General features: G+C 44.2%; 1 protein-coding gene across 3 annotated transcripts in view; it reads right to left on the bottom strand.

Annotated features, from left to right (window-relative positions):
- Nucleotides 1-21,462, bottom strand: part of SV2B (synaptic vesicle glycoprotein 2B) — a 506,854-nt gene extending 485,392 nt beyond the window's left edge. For 2 of the 3 annotated variants that reach the window (XR_011201358.1, XM_069222743.1), the window contains exon 1: nucleotides 20,878-21,462. The gene's annotated coding sequence lies outside the window, so the exon portion shown is untranslated. The remainder of the gene's footprint in view (nucleotides 1-20,877) is intronic. The other variant, XM_069222744.1, reaches the window with a different exon arrangement.
- Between the last annotated feature and the right edge of the window lie 482 nt (nucleotides 21,463-21,944).

The raw sequence follows: 21,944 nt of genomic DNA, 5'->3' as shown, positions 1-21,944 counted from the left end.
TGATAATAAAAAACATAATGTGATTTCTATTGGCTTTCGCAGATAGGGAATTCATATTCGTTCTCCAACTTCAAGGACGAGAGATCCAGGGGAATGGATGCATTAAAACCAAGGGGGGCGGGGAGGGGGAGCCGCAGTGGTACACTAACACAAATAGAACAACAATTTATGTTTTAATATATTAGGTAAATATGTAGTTAGCCACTATGTCGAACTGATCCATGCATGTTTACCATGTTTATTCATGGAACCTGTAATGTGTGCTCTAAGAAGGTAATTGTATTCATGTTGATGGGTTCTGCATGGAAGAGGACAGGATACAGCACAGCAGACATAGGGGAATGACATTGTAACACAATATCATTGAACATTATCTGACATAAACATCATGTTCTAAATAGATTTATTTTTAAAATATGGACATATTGGAGTTAATAATAGACAAACAATTTACACCCAGGGGGACAATATGATGATAAATGATATGTTGGGCACAATATTTATTTCAAGTGATATTTCTATGCATGATATTCTGATATACAACCATGAAAAAGGAGAAACATTTAAGCGAGTGGTGATGCTTGGCAATCTGTGAATATGACCTGGTTTGAGGTACTCTGTGTACCAGAATAGAATGGCTTCAAGATGTTGTGTGCGGAGGGACGGAGAAGTGTTGGCCCTCTTTTTCTTTGCATATGGGGGTCTGAATACCAAGCCTGCAGTCTTGACATTGTCCACAGTTTCTGCACAGAAACACTTAAGTGTTATCATCTAAGAGTTAGTGCCACACAGTGTGTGTTCCCTGTACCATTAGAATACCATCAGTGGTGTTATGCACTGTCTTCTGCTGGTATTCTTGTAGCTCAGTGTCGAGTGAAACTTGCCCAGCTGAGTTTGGAACCGACTACATTGTCCTCTACTGGCCTCAGATGTTTGGAGTATATATTAAGTTGCCAGTTATTGTCTTTATTTTGTGAGCTGTGTTGTAATCCTCTTGTACTGCCAGAGAGCCATCTCCAAGTGCTAAGTTCGAAAGAGTGTTTGGAGAAAGTAGAAAATTCAAAAGGAAATTCCAGTAGAAACAGTAGGTGGAGCGGCAGCAGGTGAATCTTCAATCATGCTGTAAACTTCAGGTGATCAACATCAAAGCAGAGAATGAAAGGATGAGGTTCTGGAGAATGGTGACTTAGTGACAAAAGGATCTAACACCAAAATGCATGTACTTTTGGTGAGTGTCCAGTGGGTTTTGGGAGCTGAATATGGGCATCTTGTTGGGAGGATTGGCTGGATAAAATCTATTGAGGAATTTGGGCACAAGCTTTATGGATCAAGAAAAGAACCTTGAAATCAACTGTTGGCAAATTCTTCATAGAGATAGAGCTGTTCACTGACATTTTTCAAGCAAAGAAGAAGTGTGCAGCATGGATCTTTAGGCTGTTTGTTTGTGCAAGGTTTTGATCAGATGCCAGCATAGATCCCACTGGAGGAATCAAACGAGGGCGAGCACTGTGAGTATCAGCTTGACTTGGGGGCAAATCAAAATAAGTCAGGGCATCGCACATGGGAAACATCAATGATAGAAGGCTGCATAGGTAGCCATTTATATGAAGTACAAAGGACAGATCAGATAAAGTAACTCTTTCCTTCAGTTGTGGTGAAAACATGGGTCCTGTATAAGCAGTCACATCAATGGGAGAGGGAATGTGTCCAGAGGGCCAAGTAATAGCACCTTCATTTGTGATAAATTTAGGCTGTAAATATTCCTACTCTGAATGCGCAAGAGGGAGTCAGTGACCTCTTGAACAATATGCCATTCTAGTGCATTTGACATGTGTTTTGTTTTCATCAACACACTGAAGAAAATAAATGAACCTGTTGTTGATGATGAGACCAAGCAAGACCAAACAGGCAACAAAGAGGATGATCAGAAATATGGCTATACCTGGGTCACTACAAATGGAATATTAGGGGTGAGTGATAGAAAGAAGATCAATTTCTCCTGATAAGTGCAGTTGCCAATAAAATGAGAAAAGGCAATCCAGTGTGGTGCAACCAGTGCCCAATGATGTTTTAAGGTAATATAGGAGTATGCTTTGATTAGAATGATTGAAATCCACAGTGAAGTCAAGTACAATCAATTCCCAAGTATTGCCCTCATTGCTAGGCGCAAGTGACTATACCTTGAGACTCATTAAGATGTTCTCTGTGCTTCAGCAAGTACCGACGTCCGGAGCTTTAGAGCTTTGTGATGACCACTGTTGAAAGAATGTTTCACATATGGGCAAGGCCATCGATAAGTATGATACTTGCCACAATCTTTGACTCCATGGTGGGATACTTAAGTAGTTTTGGGATGACAAGATTATTCAACCTAAAGTAGCTGAGCAAACAATGACTTGATATGATGAGTCATGGGGAGAACGGTTACTGGAAGACCTAGCATGACCACAAAAGTAACGGGTTGATGTTGCAGGAGCCAATATTTAGAACACATTTATGGCTTTGAATACAGTGGAAAATCAGCATCATAAACAACTATGTCAGTGTGCCTGTAGCAAGTATAGCATTGGAAGTTTTTTGGTGAGGAAAAGGGATAAGTGATAAAGTTTTTGATCAGTGTAAGTCAATCATCTTTTCGAAGAACGGAATCCAGACACCAAAGATCTGTTGAAATGGGCCAGGGTGTAGGTTTCCTAATAGATGATTGCTTACCATCAAAAGATACAAAAAAATGTCATGACTAGAAGGTATAGTTCTAGGTCTAAATTACATGGACCTATAGTTTGTGTGGTGTATAGTGCTGTGTGTCTGATTACCTGCACCTTCTTTCCACTGCCCTAAAGCATACGCCCATAGCTCTTAGATTCTCATTAAACTATGTGTGGCAACTGTTTTGCCATACTTGAGTTTTTCCAGTGTTTACAGAATTTATGCCAGTAACTAGCATAGTAAGAGTTTTATGGTTCAGAACAAGTGCCTGAAAGTACTGGATCCTTATCACTTAGATTTCTGTACCAGAGGTTGTTTTTACTGTGGCATTAAATTTAAATGAATATCTAAGTTAACAAAGCAGAGTAAATTTGGAATGGATTGGAGTGTGACTGTAGCAAGACAGAGGTTCTGTTGTCAATAATGCCTATATTGATATTTATTGAGAATAATAAATCAATTGTGTGTCCCACTTTGTGAGTAGGGTTCTTAATAAGTTATTTGAAACAGCCCATGTTAGTATTACCCTTTTTAATGTAGGCAGCTAATGTATGCTTAGAATTTGAAATAGTCCAGATTGCAGGTTCAAGTTAATCCATATTGTTACAAATGATAGGTAAGCAATCAAATGTGTAGGAGTTGGTAGTCAAGCCTCAGGATGAAGGCTTGTACAGGACTAATGTGCTTGAGAGATAAATGACTGAAGGACCCTTAGCTAGGACTGGACTCTCCTTACAGCTGATGGCATCAGAGTAGGTCTATCACAACCCCTGCCAGCACGTCTGGTTGTGATATAGATTTTGCACTCCTCCGGTTAAAGAGTTAAGAACGGTTTATTGGAAGAATCAGAGAACAATGCTTCACTGATGGCAAAGAGGTTTAGAGAGTTTAGAAATTTCCTTTTACTACTGCATTAATTTGGAACAACATGATCATGTCATGGTTAAATATTGAGGACTATGTTAATGAACAAGGAGCTTATTTGATATATGTGAATAATTGGAAAAACTGTTTTAAGGAAAGACAATTTTAAGGAAATTCAAATTAATCAAAAATTAAAGGAATAATTTTAAAGGAAAGACGATTGTAAGGAAACATCCAAAGGCACATCCTTGGGTGAAGATTAGGGATAGTTAGTGTTTTGTGGGTTCAAGGATGGGCGGTGTTTGGGACGGATGAAGGTTTCTTAGGGTTACCAAGGTCAAGGGATGGGTAGAGATTAGGGGAGGTATTTTTTTAGGAATCAAGCGTGGGTAGAGTTTAGAGGTGGTACAGGTTTTTTTAGGGTTCAGAGATGAGTGAAGTTTAGGGGTGGTGCAGTATTGTACCGAATCAGTGACGGGTGTGGTTTAGGTATAGAGAGGGGATTTTAGGGTTCAGGAATGGTGGGGTTCAGCAGAAGTGAGGGTATTTTATTTAAGAGATGCATAGAGTTTAGGAGTAGAACTGGCCATCAGGGTTGCGGGATCAGTGAAGTTTAGGGGTCAATATGTGTGGGAAGGCATTGTTAGGGGGTAGAAATGTAAAGCTGGTGAGGAGTCTGCAAATTAAAAGCACCCAAAGTAATTGTTTGATAATGGAAAAGATATAAATCTGAAATAATGTCTCCTGATGTGTAGGATTGAAAAAATACTTTCAACAAAAATGTTTCTGAAAATTAGATCAGCACCCATTTCATTGACACCTTAAAGAAGTATGCAGAAGACAATCGTGAAAAAAAAGACAATCTATAAATGGGTTTCTATGAAATGGTAAATGCCATTCATCCTGAAAATGTACATTAAACCAGTGATTTCCAACCTGTGGTCTGGGGATGCCTGAGGGTTTGCGAAGCCTCCTCAGGGGGTCTGTAACTGCTGAGAAAATAAATAATATTAACAGATTAGGTCCACAGCTTTCACTACTGACTCAGTGGGGGGAGTCCCCAGATTCCAATAACGATGCAGTGGGGGCACCTGGGTTCCAATAATGATAAAGTGGGGGTCCACAGAAGTCAAAAGGTTGGGAACCACTACATTAATCCATTTACATGAAATGGTTTTTCAGTAATGACATTCTATTAAATCATTTTTCTATGAAATCACATACAAACAACCTAGCATGTTCCATGTATCTAGCTGGAAGAACTCAGGATGAAATCAGAGGTGTTGATATTTAGCGAAACTCTGCTTAACAATTTTTCAATGGTGCCCAGAATACCTGAGACAATGAAAGACACTTTTGGGGTGGACAGATCCAGATTCAGATGTTTCCTATCCAAGGTTTGTATGGGAGGACAAGGTACATAAAGGTCATCAAGTGAGGTTGTGGCACAGGATGTACATGTTTAAGAGGAAGGGGCAGAAAGAGAATATTTGGTGAACTGTAGATGACCGGATGACATTCGGAGTGGAACTTGACTCTTACAGATCAGGGGGATGGGAAGGATCAGAAAAAGCTGAGGACAGTACATGAGGAAGAATGTCATTGTGAATTCTGTTTATAGGAATGTGGTGGTCAAGTGTGTCAGAGAGGACTGATAGGTCTGGAAATATCTAAAACCTCAGGGATTTGAGGCAGTTGAAGTGAACTAAACAAGTACATTTGAGACCTGGTCACGAGAATCCTCATTACATTTGAGGTAAAAAAACAGATTTGTATTTGTCTTGGATGGTATGACTTTTTACGAACTCCAATGTCATATTTCTGAGCAGTTGCCACTAGGTAGTTATAATTAGGACCTAGTTTCTATAGAAGAAACAGTTGCCTATATCTTTGGCACCACTTGACTAATCTTCACAAAAATGTCCACAAAATGTAAACAGTCACGTGAGCTGCTGTCTGGAAAGTATGGGGGTGATCTGTCAAGCAGGGGCTGAGCTAAAGGTGGGGTGAAGTTTAGAGTGTTTCCAAAGTAATTCCCATAGGAAAAGCTGAACAGCGATAACGCAAAAACCCCTGGACGGAATTACACCAAATTTGGCAGGAAGGTAGCTCTTGTTCCAGAAAGATCCCTTTTTGTTTTTGGTGTAAATCCATTCAGTAGTTTTTTGTGAAATGCAAGGAAATCCAAATTTGTATATATTGGGATGGGAAGGAATTGTGACCCCTCCTAATCTTGTGCTGAGATCCGATTGCCTGCCAACAGTTCAACAAGGAAGAGTTGGCAGCCATGTTGGGACGTGGCTTCAGCGGAGTCCCAGAAAAAAAGAATAAAAAATACAAAAGGAGCCAGGGTATGAACACCCTGACCCAGTAGCTCTGGTGCTGGGGTCCCAAAGGAATGTGTGGGACCCCACCAGACTAAAAATCATTTAAAAAAAATGTTTACTGCACATTTGTGATGGGGTCGTGAACCTGTGGTAAAAAAAAAAAAATAAGCCCCTGGGTGAGCCAGGCCCAGGTGGCAGTGTTTTGTTTTTAATAGGGGGCCTCCTGTCCCCCCCCACCACGGCTCTGAGGACCACCACCTCGCCAGGACAATTAATGAAACATGTGAGGGGGGCCATGCGGCCCACCTTGCCCCAGGGTCCAACACCTTGCTGGGACAAAATGCTTTTACAATATGGGGGAGGCCCGATTGCCTCCCTCACAGCCCCAGCGACCACCACCTCCCCTTGGCGATAGATTAACAAATGTGAGGGGGCATCACAGATGCCCTGGGTACCACCATTCCTGGGGCATTACAGAAATTGGGTGAGGGGGGCATGCAGGCATCCCCGCAGCCACAGGGACCACCACCTCTCTGGGGTAGTTAACCAATAAGGTGCCAGGGACCACCACATCCCCGGGGCAAATAGAAGAATATGTAAACGGGTAGTTGGAGGGGGGCCACGCAGCCCCCCTTGAGGAGCCGCTGATGTCCTTGGGAACCGCCACCCCCAGGGCCAACTCCTGCTGTGTCCCAGAGTGCCCACCTCCGAGACATACCTGTTTGTTGTGGCGTGGCTACAGCTTTGACAGCTGCAGCCATGTCACGGCAAACAATCCGCTTTGTGACAGCTGGACCTGTCAAACAGGTCCTGCTGTTACAAACCAGAGTTTTCATCTCTGTTCCCTGCATGCAGTCATTTCCCTCCTTTAATTTTTTTTTCACCTGCAAATGTTTAAGGCTCATACTGAAAGGGGATTTTACTATTTTTAAATGACAACTACATTCTTCCTCTCAAATTGTGCAGAAATATCTAATTCTAAGTATATCATACATCAAAGCCTGAAAACCTCTCTACCTCTCTCCCTCTTTCTCTCTTTCAATCTTTTTCCCACTCACACACCCACTTAGACCGTTATGCAGCCAGTCACAGACCAACTCAACCACTCACGCACTGACTCGCAGACCCACTAAAACCCTTGTGCACCGACTCACAGCCCCAGTCAGACCCTCCCACGCCCTCACACACCAATTTACAGACCCTCGCAGACACTCATGCACCCACTCAGAATCTCACACAGACCCAATGACACCCTCATGCAGCCACTCACAGACCTGCGCAGACACTGATGCACCCAACAAGACACTGATACATGCACTCTCACACCCAGAAAGAGACTCTCACGGCTACTCTCATGCCGAGATACAACCTCTTACACCGATTCTCACACCCAGAAAACCAGGCTGCGGTCAACTCCTGCTACACATGGCCAAAGGTCCATGCACTGTGTGTGGTTGGGTGGTTGGGGGGGTTGGCCGCAGGGTACGGCTGCAGGCCAGGCCTTGCGAGCAAACCCTGCCATACATGGGCAAAGGCTGTGCATGGTGCAAGGTTGGGTGTTTATAGGGGGTTGGCATCAGGGCCTGGCCATAGGCCAGACCGTATGGCCAACTGCCGCCGCACACGGCCTTTGGCTGTGTGTTCACTGGTTATATTAATGTACCTTCCAGCACCAAAAACAATCCTCTGAGGCATTTTCCTCTTTCCATGTGTGCAGCAAAATGCAGCACACATAGAAAAGGGAAAAAACTAGAATAAATGAAGATGTTTCTCCTCTTTATGCCTCAACTAGGGAGGCATATCATTTTGATACATTTCCCAGGTCTATCAGTAATCTGGGAAATGTACAATATCCATGTGTGGATGCGTGGGATCAAACACACTCCACCGATGGAATGCCTCCTGGTGGCAAAGTAACACAATGCAGGGATTTGTTCGGACTTGCATTACTGTTGATTTATCAAGCCACGCAGGGCCATGCAAGGTGGCCCTGAATGGCTTGATAAGTCTGCTTAGTAGCTGCGTCGCCCTTACACCCCATGTGTGGCACAAGTGTGATGCAACTCATTGATAAATCTACCCTTCGATATTTAACCAGCACATATTATACAGAGAGAAACTGACATTTGAAAACACTTTCAGAAAGATTGGATAACTTTGAATATTTGGGTGTCAGAATTTCAGCAAATATGTCATGGTCCCAGTATAGCATTAAAACAGCTTGGTAATTCAGCACAGAGTTGCTGCTGTATTAAAAATGCACAATGCTGCCACATTAAGAACAGTGACTATGGCTTTACAATTATATAGACTTAGGGCTCAAGCCACAGCACTTCATGGAGCTGAGATTTGGAGACACCAAAATGTCAGTACTATGACCATCAAGGAGAACAATTTTGTGTGAAATCTCCTCCAAGTGCCTGCCAGTACTCCCCATTTAGCTTGATTTGGATTTAAGGAGAATACTTAATGTAGACCTCCTCTATATAGGTCAAGAATATGGCACACTGAAAAGCTACAATCATACAGAAATGGGTTAATGGAGATTCGGAAATTTGATAAACACAGAACAATAACTCAGCAGAACTACATCAAAAATTGGCTTGATATCTTAGGCTTATGCTCCTTTTGGGAGGATCCAAGACGTATCGGGCCCAAGTGTAGACCTAAAGATACTACTCATAAGTGCCCTTTGTTAATTCCCAAAGCAGTAAACTTAGAAACTTGGTCTAAGTTTAGACCAGATGTCTAAGGACCTCATTATGGCTTTGGCGGTCAGACCACCAGACCACCATGGTGGCGCTCTTTTGAACTGCGCCAGGCTGACGGTCTTCTCACCTTGGGATTATGAGTTCCCCACAGGTCTGGTGGGGGAGGTAGGGTGCAGTATACTGGAGCTACTGCCAGCCATGGTAACCTCCCTTCCGGCACGACAGGCAGACTGTGCCCATGCACAACATCATGCATGGGACACAGTGCGCCCCTGAACCCCAAATTTTTGGGTGGCCCAGATGGGCCCCCACCTCACCCTTCATGGGCCGTACCTCCTGGAGCCCCTTGTTTGGGCCCCTTAACTGCCTGACCGCCAAGCTTTCTATGGCGGTGGGATCGCCACTGAAATCTTGGTGGTCCTGCAGGTCGTAATGGCCATGGGGGCCCTAATGCCGGGATCTCCAACATTGGCCTAGCGATCAGGAACACTGCACTCCCCGCTGCACTGACTATGGCGGTGCTGGTGGTCCGCTGGCGGTCTTCTGGTGGTCTGACCACCAAACTTGTAATCCGGCGGTTCGACCGGCAAAGTTGCAGTGGTGGAACTGCTACCATGGCGGTCCACAGACCGCCAAACTCGTAATGAGTCCCTAAGTCTACCTTTGTGAATCAGTTCCATTAATGGTGGTTCATAGAACCCCCCCTGCAAAAAAATATTGCCTTTTCATAGAAGAGGAATGGCTTGTGTGATCCACAAGAGGAGCAATAACTGATCAACTCTTGATTTTTAAGGCCTCTCCCAAATTTGAATCTTGTATGGATGATATAGTCCCACAAAACACCAAAACTACATATAATAAGTTAATGCTGGGGATTCTAACAACCTATAATTTTACACAAAAATGGAGCATAGACATTAACAATTCTACCTGTCCATTTGGCACCAATTTGACTGAAACAAAGGAGCATATTTTGTTCTTCTGGCCCTTTCATTTCAAGGCCAGAAGAAAATGGTTCTGAACAATATATCTAACTCTGGATGCGAGGTGCTATAAAGCAGCAATATAGATTTTCAAGCTGGACACCCAAGGCTATATGGTCTTTCGACTAAGTAGATTTTTGTATTTGGCTTGGTGCCTGAGGAAACGTGTTAGGGACTGAATAACGTGACTGTATGTTTGGAGCTTAGTATTCTTTCATTGGAGTTTTAATATTTTAAGAAAATGTATCCATGGTCATGTGTTCTAAAGGATTTTTAATTGTGACTATTTACTGTGCATTGTATGTTTGATGGGAAAATCCGCTGAAATAAACCACAGTACTCTTTACAGAGTGATAGAATCAGTAACCAGAAATGGGATGCCTCACTTTTGCCTTGAAGCAAACATGTGAATTTTGCAGAGAAGCATGCGGCATAGAGGAAGTGTAGATCATTTGCAATTGAAAATGATTGGAAAACTGCCAGTATTAATATTGTACTTTGAGGAACAGTCCAGTTGAGAGCTTGTTGGAAAATGAGGTGAGGATTAATCAGTAGTTCCCGTTGGGCAACAGCAAAGAAGAATTGTCAACATAACTTTGAACTAAAGGTTTTTAAATTTGACAATTTTCACATTGACTACTTGGTGGTATAGAGGCAGGAAGGTGTCTATAAACCTGCCCTTGGGAATTCTGGCTATGCATACCATGTGATGTTCAGATGTTTACTGCCACTCTTGCCACTTTTATAATGTCTATCAAATACCATTGGTATAGTCATGATTCAGAAATCTAATCTCAGAAATCTAAGTAGTCTTCTGGTACCGGTCTCATAATTTGAAACATATCTCATCACCTAACTCCTCCACCAGCTCTGCCTCTTTTTTCTCCAGAAAGCGATGTCTTCGAGAGAAAGGCTAAACCCATGTGTATGCTTCATCCAGGATTTTCACTGGCATACATGGGAGCTCACCACCCTTGCATATTACCTTAGAGTAATTCCCAATGCAAATTTCTTACTCTGCACATAGAGCCATTATACACCATATGAACGCTCCACAAAATCAGTTGTGACTGTATTCTATTATAATCCTTAAAATCCGGATGAATGTGAAAAGGGCATACGAATTTTATGGACCTTTGTCAAATAAACTATTTGAATAATCAAAATTCATGCAACTGTGCAAAATAAATATGTATCTCTCTGTTTAACCCTTTTAAGGACTACTTCAAATAAACCCAACAAGGGGGAAAGTGTGGTAACATAGAAATCCAGTGATACTGCACTTCAGACTCATTCTTTGCTAAATTGCTACATATACAATTAGATTTTGCACTAAAATATACAGAATTTATATTTATTCCATATTTACTCCTGAGTCACTCAATTCCCCAGCAGGAAGTCAGCGATTTTATTGAGTAGTGCTATCATTTTTCAGAAGCATTGAATGGTACTGCCTGCGCATGTACTGCAGCTAAAGATAATCAAGGAATCAATAGGGTAATTGGAGACTTCAGCACAACCTACAGGACATTGTCTCGATGCTTTACACTTATAAAATCCATTCTATGGAATGGCTAAGGTAATCAAAGGAGTACAAAAATGTATAAATGGAAGACAAAATGACGCACCAATTTATGTGAGTACCAACTTTTTTTGCAGATGTTTAATCTTTGCGAGCCCGAGCAGCAATTCCACTTATTCTCCCAATTTCCCTAATTCTCTATTTCTAAAACTTTAAGGGGTGCAGTCACATTTTTCTAAATTGTATACAAACATCTAATCTGAGAGGGACGTTTTTCAATTTTCAGTTCTAAATGAGGACTCTCAGAGACACTTTGTTAGACAGCCTTAGGGTGGTCATCCCTAACTTTTTGCCTGCCTCCCTCCACTTTTTGGACTCTGTTTTTTCTGGCTTTTAGACTCTGCGCACTTTACCACTGCTAACCAGTGCTAAAGTGCAAATGCTCTCTCCCTTTAAACATGGTAACCTTGGATCATACCCAATTGGAATATTTAATTTACTTATAAGTCCCTAGTAAGGTGCACTGTATGTCCCTAGGGCCTGTAGATTAAATGCTACTAGTGGGCCTGTAGCACTGGTTGTGCCACCCACTCAAGTAGCCCCTTTTACCTTGTCTCAGGCCTGCCATTGCAAGGCCTGTGTGTGCAGTTTCACTGTCACTGTGACTTGGCATTTAAAAGTACTTGCCAAGCCTAAACCTCCCCTTTCTCTACATATAAGCCACCCCTAATGTGTGCCCTAGGTAACACCTAGAGCAGGGTGCTGTGTGGGTAAAAGGCAGGACATGTACCTGTGTAGTTTACATGTCCTGGTAGTGTAAAACCCCTAAATTTGTTTTTACACTACTGTGAGGCCTACTCCGTCCATAGGCTAACATTGGGGCTGCCCTCATACATTGATGAAGTGGTAGCTGCTGATCTGAAGGGAGTAGGGAGGTCATATTTAGTATGGCCAGAATGGTAATACAAACTCCTGCTGACTGTTGAAGCTGGATTTAATATTACTATTTTAGAAATGCCACTTTTAGAAAGTGAGCATTTCTCTGCACTTAAATCTTTCTGTGCCTTACAATCCACGTCTGGCTAGGTATAGTTGACAGCTTCTTGTGCATTCTCTCAGACATACCCCAAACACAGGGTACTTAGCCTCACTTGCATACATCTGCATTTTGAATGGGTCTTCCTGGGCTGGGAGGGTGGAGGGCCTGCTCCGACACAAAGGACTGCCACACCCCCACTGGGACCCTGGCAGACAGGATTGAACTGAAAGGGGACCTGGTGCACTTCTAAGCCACTCTTTGAAGTCTCCCCCACTTCAAAGGCACATTTGGGTATAAACAGGGCCTCTGCCCTACCACCTCAGACACTTGCTGGAGAAGAAACCTGAACCAGAACCTGCATTCTGCCAAGAAGAACTGCCTGGCTGCTCAAAGGACGCACCTGACTGCTTTCTAAAAAGGACTGCTGCCTTGCTGTTGGCCTGCTGCCTTGCTGAAGTCTTGCCTTGCTGCAGAAGTGCTCTCCAAGGGCTTGGATAGAGCTTGCCTCCTGTTCCCTGAAGTCTCAGGACCAAAAAGACTTCCATCTTTCAACTGGACTCCTTGTGCGCCGAAAAATTAGACGCATAGCTTGCTCCGCGGTGAGAACAAGCCCAGGATTCCACGCACAGACCCTGGGACATCTGGGAAACCCGTGACCCACAGAGGAGACCTGTCCGCGTGCCGGAAAATGACGCACATCTTCCCCACGTCAAAAATAACGACGCAAGTCCATGTGTGAAGGGGCGAAACCGACGCACACACCATTTTTCCACGCATCTCCTCCTCTGCGGCCCTTTGCAGAGATTTTCCACTCCAACCCAGGTACTTTGTGCTTGAAAGAGACTTTGTTTGCTTTTTAAACACTTAAGATACTTTATATCACTTTTCAGTGATATCTCCACAAATTCATATTGCATCTTTTATCGTTTTGACCTGCAAATATCCAGATAAATATTATATATTTTTCTAAACACTGTGTGGTGTATTTTTGTGGTGCTATATTGGGTTATTGTATGATCTATTGCACAAATACTTTACACATTGCCTTCTAAATTAAGCCTGACTGCTCAGTGCCAAGCAACCAGAGGGTGGGCACAGTATAATTTGGATTGTGTGTGACTTACCCTGACTAGAGTGAGGGTCCTTGCTTGGACAGGGGGTAACGTGACTGCCAACCAAAGACCCCATTTCTAACACACATGCATTGCGCCAATTAAGCAGTGACAAAGATCTCCAAGTTTCTTCCTGGTGCCAGTTTCTCAAACATGACTGCATTCAATTCTAAACTGAATTTGAAGAGAATTGCTGGTTAAAGAACCTGACCGCGTTTTCATTTTTAAAGGATGCCCTTGGTCATCCTGACTTTCTGGTCCTAGCACATTGACTTAACAGTGATTACATGTGAACCCATCTCATTGTCAATGATGCCTTTCTCATCCCTTTACTGTAAAATGAAGGCATACGAATGTTGTGCATAGGGACCTATAGCAGTGAAAGGGAAGTCCTTTGCTGTATCCACAGATTATTGACACATGTAGCTCAGGGCATATTATTATCACAATTGTCCCAGGCCAAGATATTTACCGAGTTCCCATTAAAATAATGTCCATGTCGACCGAGAGAATAGTTTGGTACCATATATGCAGCTCCAGAACTGTGTGTACTTCGTATGTGCTGAGAATCCTACCTTCAACTCACACCCACAAATACACATACCAGTAGTGTCAATGGGGTATTGATTCACTGTTGCACACAATGTACTTAAACTTAACAGAGTGGACTCCTCTGAATAATGAGCTGAGAATGGAGTAAACAGAAGCTCATGTATATCTTGTCTCTCGTTTTTCCATTGCTAAACTTGAAACAACTTGTGCCAGCAGAAATAGAACCAGCACAAGCTTTCGTACACCATGTCAATGCACCTCAGCCCTACTCTGAGCTCACCATTTTCATGCTCTGGAGATGGTGTGTTGCGTAATATAAAATAATTGATCTCACTGATACATGCAGTTTAGAGCATAATAAGGGCTAAGGTAACAGTCAGCTAAAGTTATGTTAAATCCATCAGACTCCCCATTACAATTCTACCACAAACGCTTGGCTTATGTTATTTGCATCCTTCGATCTCTACTGAACCATCATTTTAAGTAGGAAGCCCCACTCTCATAAGATGACATGCATCACTAAGCTTCAAATGGGCCTACATTCTTCATGTATGTAGTCAAATGTTTGGAATCAACATTTGAAAAGAATTCAACATTAAAAGCCAAGTCATTAAACCTATAAAGTTGTGTCAAATGTGATGGACCCTGCAGGACAAATGACTCAAGGTGGCTTACCACTGCAGTATATAAAAATGGATGTGCTGCTGCCTTGCAGTCCCTCTTTCATATGGTTGACTATGGGTGAAGCGGCATATGCTAGCTCTTGCACATGCATTAAGGGGTTGGTGGTGTTTTGGATCAGGTCCCTGCAAAATACTTGAGTCGTCTTCCTCAGTAAGAGAACTTTTTCTTGGTTATTCCAATACGTCAATGCATATCTGCATTGTTGGAAATGGCCCTTTTTGCAGGGTTATCCCCAAACTTTTTGCCTTCTTCCTCCTATTTTTTATGATCTGTCTTTGTTGGTTTACTGTCTCTGCACACTTTGCCACTGCTGATCAGTGCTAATGTCCAAGAGCTCCCCAAGTAAATTGTATTGGTGAGTGGTTTATCTATGATTGGCATAGTTGATTTACTAGTAAGTCCCTAGTAAAAGTGTTCTAGAGGTGCCCAAGGCCTGTAAATCAAATGCTACTAGTGGGCTGACAGCACTGGTTGTGCCACCCACATGAGTAGCCCTGTGATCATGTCTCAGACCTGTCACTGCAGTGTCTGTGTGTGTAGTTTAAACTGCCAATTTGACTTGGCAAGTGTACCCACTTGCCAGGCCCAAACCTTTCCTTTTACTACATGTTAGCCCCCCCCCCTAAAGTAGGCTCTAGGTAGCCCCAAGGGCAAGGTGTGGTGTCTGTTAAAGGTGGGACATGTACTGATGTGTTTTACATGTCCTAACAGTGAAATACTGCCAGGTTCAGTTTTCACTGTTGCAAGGCCTATCTCTCTCATAGGTTAACATGGGGGCTGCTTTTAATTATCCTTAAAGTGCAGTGTCCCTTTTAGAGCAGATAAAGATGGGTACTTAGGGGTCTCTGAACTCACAATTTAAAAATTCATATTTTAGTAAACTTGTTTTTTAAATTGTTTGTTTGAAAATGCCACCTTTAGAGAATGGGCATTTTCTTCACTAAACCATTCTGTGCCTCTGCCTGCTTGTGTATTCCACATCTGGGTCAGACTGACAGTTGGGCTGTTGTGAATTCCCTCTAGACGGTGACACAAAGGGAACTGGGGTGCAGCCTGCATTTCCTGATGGGCCATCTGGGCTAGAGTGGAGGGGGGAGTGGTCACACACCTGAAAGGGTTGTGCCTGCCCTCACACAATGCAGTCTCCGACCCCCTGGTGTTTGTCTGGGACTTGGCCTGGGCAGAGCAGGATCTTGTCAACAAAAGAGTCTTTCCTTTGAAGTTTGCCTACTTCAAAGGCAGAAAAGGGTATAAGTAGTGAACCCAAAACCCCAGACTTTTAGAATCTTTCTGGATCAAGAGGAACCTTTGTCAAGGAGAAGAGCTGAAGAGCTGGAGGAGTACTGCCTCTTTGCTGGGTTGGCCTGCAGTTGCTGCTTCTGCCGTAAAAGAGAGCAAAGGGTGAACTATGCTGTATATCTTGCTTGAGAGAGTTCTCCAAGGGCTTGGAGTAGAGCTTGCCTCCTGATGGAAGTCCCAGGGACACCAAAGACTTCAGTTTGATCTGCCTACAGCACTGGAAACTGTGAAAAACCACTGCAACGCCACCAACAACACTGCTGGCCTGCACGAGACCTGCCGATGCCGCACAGAGCCGCACTGCCCCGCTTCGTACCACAACCCTGGTCTCACTGACGCCACCATCTGATGCCACCACTGAGCCGCAGCTTGCACCGTGACTTTGGGCTTCGCACTCCCGGTATCACCTTGTTCATACCGCAGTCTGGGCAACCCCGACGAAGTCGCTCCTGCTGACACCGATGCCGCTGCCTGCACCGTGGCCTATGGACACCGCTCGTGAGGTACACGAAGCACCGTCCCATCCCGTACCGCAGCCCCAGTCCACTGACGCCAGAACCATCAACTCCAGTGTCATCACCTGGCGTCCCTGTCTGCATCGCGATCTGTGGACGGCACACAGAGCCTGTCCCACACCGCACCGCTGACTTGGGCCTACCGTTGACAGCACTTAGCAACGATGATGCCGCTGCCTGCACCGTGACCTGGTGGCATCGCACTACGGCATCACTTGTTCACACCGCAGCCTGGGCATCCCTGATGATGCTGCTCCTGCTAACACCGATGCCGCTGCCTGCACCGTGACCTGGCAGCACGGCACGTCACACCGCCCCGCTTCACACCGTAACCCTGGTCTCACAGATGCCGCTGGATGCCATCACCGAGCCGCTGCCTGCACTGTGACCTGTGGGCACTGCACGTTGCAGCTTCTCGCTTCGCACCACAGCCCCAACGCCTTTCACACCAGTGTTCCTGACTTCATCAGCCCGGAGTTCAATCCACATGCATGTGACTTTAAGGGCCCGATGACCCCCACACTGAACTCCAGAACTGACACCATGACGCCAGCGACGCTGCTCTCCGGATCTCAGCATGAGGATCACAACGCCCTGCAATTTCAAGGTACTGTTTGTGGGTCTTCCCGACACTGTAGCTGGCTTGCGACGCAGCGGCCGGCGTGAATGGTTAGATTTGTTGTTCACGATGCTTTGATAGCCCCAGATGGAGCTATTGACTTCAAGGAACTGTATTTTAAGTAATTCTTGCAAAATTCATATCTTTATTACTGTATGTTGGAAGTTTCTGATTTTGGTCTTGTTTTACACAGATACATATTGGCTATTTTTCTAAAACTGGTGTGGTGTCCTTTGGTAGTGTTTTCACTGTATTACTGTGTGTTATGTGCAAATGCTTTACACATTGCTTCTGCGATAAGCCTGACTGCTCCTGCCAAGCTACCAAGGGAGTGAGCAGGGGTTATCTAAGCTGAGTATCTCCCTTATCTGACTAGAGTGAGGGTCCCTATTTGGACAGGGTACAAACCGACTGCCAACTGGAGACCTCATTTCTAACATGCATCTTCCAGGAATCTTTGAGAATGTGTTTCCAGTTCTGGTCTGAAACGTTAACTTATAATTCAAAGAAGAGCAAACCCTGTTTCACAACACTGAAATCTACTGTGTCCCTATGTTTATGTTAAAAGATGGAAACATGGCATTGATCCCAAAATGCATAAGAAAAATATACAAAATGGTGACAAGCGAAATAAAATAGATTACCAATAGTCCTGCCAAATATCTGGGAGCTTTGAAACGTCTCACATTTTAATGGGAAGGAAACGCGACTGGGTATCTGCACCTCACTCCGCAGCAAAGATAAGAAATCAAAGCTCTGCGCTAAAATAGAACACGGCGTGACCTGTCAGCGTCTAGTGGCGCAGTAGTGAGGCCTGTGCGCACAGTAATGAGCAGAGGGAATATGTCTTGTCTGCGCACTTACTCACGTGACTTGGTTCTGCCATCCTGCCCACGGAGCAACACAAATGTGCCAGGCTTATGCATGCAGGCAATGAATAATTCAACCCTTGGGAGCAGACTGATGAAGTAAGTACCACAAAGCCATGAGCGCCTAGAGGACTGCAACTGACTTTTATTATCGTGTAATGTACAACACACGGGGAAATGTAGAATAGTCTCCGGATTTCTATACCGGGAGCCTGACATTGCTTTCAATAAACTATAGTAGCAGACCAATTTTCATTGAATGCAAGACGCGTCTAGAAATTGCACACTGTAGCAATGCAAAGTCCAGTGCAGCAGGTTAAACCAAATGTTATTGAATTACTGCATTTTTAAAGGTTATCATTAGGCTGCACTAAAATGTATGCCTTTGCTGCTGTACGTTATTGGACCGCACAAGTTGCAGACAAATGCGTTTCTCACCAATTATGAAAGCAGACACACAGAAATCACAGCAGGCTTAAGGGGAAAGTTGCAAATGCATAGTGATAAAGTTTGACAAACTCTATGACGAGGTTATCATGCAGTTGTTGCCATACAACTACGTGACAATCACCAGGAGAGGGACTTTGGCTCCTCCCCCATGTTGGAAGAAAGCAGTACATGTGCAGGAGTTGTGTTCTTCCACAAAAAAAGTGTTTGCCTTCCTCAAAGCTGATCATATCCAGCTGCCCGAGTTTGAATTGTAGAGGTACACGCATTGAGTTGTACAGCATTAAAGTCTGTTAGATAACCAGATATTTTATGGTGTTTTTCTCTGGTAGCAGCACAGATGATAGCAGTGCAGCCATTACCCTACACAAATATTTAGATCTAGCTTGACAATGCAAAACCGTCAGTTGACTTTTTAACCTACACAAATATTATTCTACAGTTCTTTGCTTCCACACAAATGCATATCAATTCCTATGCTTTCTACTTGTAATGCTTCCCATTCCTTTGCAGATACACCATTGCCTATGGTTGTTTAATATGTTCATAAGTTTTGTTTAAGTGTAGTTCTTTCTTTTTTTGGTTTGGATAAAAGTCTTGCACAGGCATCAGTTCACCAAAGTAGCATGGGTGGCGGAAGTGACCTCATGCACTATGTGAGCCCTCAATCTCCCATGTCCTTACATGGTTGACTCCCTTGCCCTGCCATTTGCCCATGAGCAGCCTCTAGTTTGCTAATGAGTTGCTTGGAGAATAGGAAGCAATGGAAGCTATCAAGATTAAATAGGGCCGCAAAGCCCCGTTTAATTTGTGAGCGGTGCAGTCCTTGAAACCAGCATGACAAGGGCAAGGACAAAGGCACCACCCATGAGGTAAGCCAGTGGCAGCAGTTGCAGTGGATGTGTATGAAGGCCCAGCAGGTATTTGCTGTCGATGTCGTGTTTATTCTTTTCTGTTATTCTTTTGCGTTCTCTTCCTTTTCCAGGTTACCCTTCAGTAAGACAACTTCCAGAGTGAGTCACCCACAGGCATCCAAGAAGAGAGTCCACAGTGGGGCCAAGAGGTAGGGACATCCAGCAGACATTGACATTTCCACACTGGTAGCAGTGACCCACTGATAATATTCAGCTGACAAAGAATACACATTTTGCAACCAAAAAAATCATATCCACTGCAATACATACTATATTACGTCTGAAAAAGAAATACCAATTCAACCCTGAAAAAAACGCAACCAAACGTGAAAAGCAGGCATAATAAATATAACTCTTAAGATACAAATTCTACCAGGCGTAGTATCTTCTGACTCTCCACAACATAAAATGTATGCACCACAAGCAAATAATTACAGAAAAAAATAATCAGTTGCAAAGCAGGTAACGACACAAATAATAGACAGACAGACAGACAGACAGACAGACAGATAGATAGATAGATAGATAGATAGATAGATAGATAGATAGATAGATAGATAGATAGATAGATGTGTTGCTGATTAGACCTTCTGCACGTTACAGTGCAGGTTCTTGAAGAGGAGCTTAAATAGAGAAGGTCGAAGCAAAAGAACAATGAGTAGCGCCAGGGCTGGTCCCTGGATGTTCATCACTTGAATCTCAACCCCTGTGTCAGCGAATCTGCTGCATTCGTGACGTTTGTAATGGCCAGGTGCTGCCCACGGTGTAAGAGCAAGCGGATTCTTGCCTACTGCTTGGTGTGAGTCACTGTGTGTGCCTCCCCCATAGGAATCAATTCCATCCTGCGAAACAAATATTAATAAAACACTGGGAGGTCGAGCCTCGTGTTTCATACAGCGCTCGCTGCAACGCGAGCACACCTGCCCGCTGACACCACACCCAGCTCGCCATACACCCTGCTCTATTTATGCAGAGCAAGCAGGGGCTGCACCCTGCCTCTACTGCAGAACGCTCGGGAGCGTCAATAACTCAAATGCAAGTTCATTTTCAAACTGTACTTCGATCTGCACCAAAACAGAAGCACCAGTCTATTTAAAAAAAAAAATAGGAGTTTTGTTTGCATGCAAGCCCCGTTCACAGCACACACGGGGTGTCACTTATCTCGGAAAAGTTATTGTGCATGAAAAGTTGCACAGCTCTGTAAGTGGTGTTGAGAACAACAAACAAAAGATTCTCTTAAAAATACACCATGTAATTATGGGGGGGTTAGGGGTCAGAGGCGGGACTGCTCGTATATCCACACACACACCAGTACCCTGGAGGTGACAGCCTTTTGTTTCATGATTTTTTACGTGACTAGAAGACAATTACAAAACGTATGGGCGGGGAAGCAGAAAAGATAGCTCTGGTGGCATAAACGACAAGAAAAACGAGGCGAATGTGATACACCACCCTATGGGTGATGCCAGCCAGCCTCGGGCAGAGTTCTCTGGGCTCAGTTCACCTCTGCACCCACTGCCAAGCTGTGTCTGCCTGCTCTATGCAAGTCTCTAGATGCTACCCGCGGAGATAGTATGTGTGACTTCACAAGCTGTATAGTGCCACCTTGGCGCATTATTTTCAAATGGTCCAATGCTGTGCACCAAAACCTGGGGGTTTCAGTGCACCTGCTACAGAATCCGATGACAAAGCACCGCAGCGGGTACCGTACCTGAACTGGGAAAAGCGGCAAGACCAGCTCCTCAACCTCTCATCTTCTTCCCCCACCATCCATTCGTGCTCGGGGGGCAGCAGACGTGCGGGGGTGAGGGTTCCGGGACAGCAGCCGTCACTAGCAACGGATTAGGAATGGAGTGCTCGGGGATCCCGACAGATCATCCCACGGCGAAAAGCACACCCAGGCCGGCAGGGCGAATGGAAGAGTCCATCAGGCAGGATAGCAGTAGGAAATGGAAAATAAGCGGCGCGCGCCTGGGGAGGCACGGAGGAGAGCAGATGGGTGGAGGGGGAGGATGCAGGCTAACATGACAGATGTGTTGACTCCAAGTTAAAGAGGAAGCCGAGGATGCTCAGCGTGAGAAGGGCAGGGCAGAGAGCTGTTCATTATCCGAGCTGCAGCCCATCTTCCTGCTGCACTGTTAGCCTGGTACTCAAGATCTGCCTCCAGCGAGGGAGGGGTTGCCCGGTTTGTAGGTGTGCAGCCAGATTTAACTTGTAAAGGCGCACACACACACCTCCCCGAAGTGCTCGAATTAGGTCGGATGGGTAGAAATTAGAGAGAAGGGATTGGTTGGGCGGATCACGAATGGTTTAAGCAGTGCTAATATACACATTACTCCCACTCACATTGTTCCATCTGTTCCTGCTGCATCGCCGCTGCCTTTGGTGAAGTTAGATTCGTTTACTCTGAAAGATCAGTGTGTATGTATATCATAGCACATAGAGTGCTGCTAAGAGAAGATATGCTGTATGCGAATCGCTTACCCAGTCTTACATTTTCAGATAGCAGGGCACTGCATTTTGGGCATTGTAGTGTGCTTTCCCCCTGTATGCAGTTTTTTAAATGAGAAGGTATTGTCCGATCCTTAGTTCCCGAACTTCTTTAATTTGAAAGGTAGAGTAGCTGCACTTTTCAATACTGCTGCAATACATTTAATGGGAGAGTATTCAAACTTCTCAGGAGCAAAATGGTTCTGTCGAATATTGTTGCACCTGATGGGCGCAAGCAGCATAACATAACATTTAGAGCACACTCTGGCTCTACATCTGAAGGAAAGC

Source organism: Pleurodeles waltl, chromosome 3_1, assembly GCF_031143425.1.
Source record: "Pleurodeles waltl isolate 20211129_DDA chromosome 3_1, aPleWal1.hap1.20221129, whole genome shotgun sequence".
Lineage (NCBI taxonomy): Eukaryota > Metazoa > Chordata > Amphibia > Caudata > Salamandridae > Pleurodeles > Pleurodeles waltl.
Note: the sequence above shows the minus strand (reverse complement) of the source record. Positions and strands in the feature narration are given on the sequence as shown.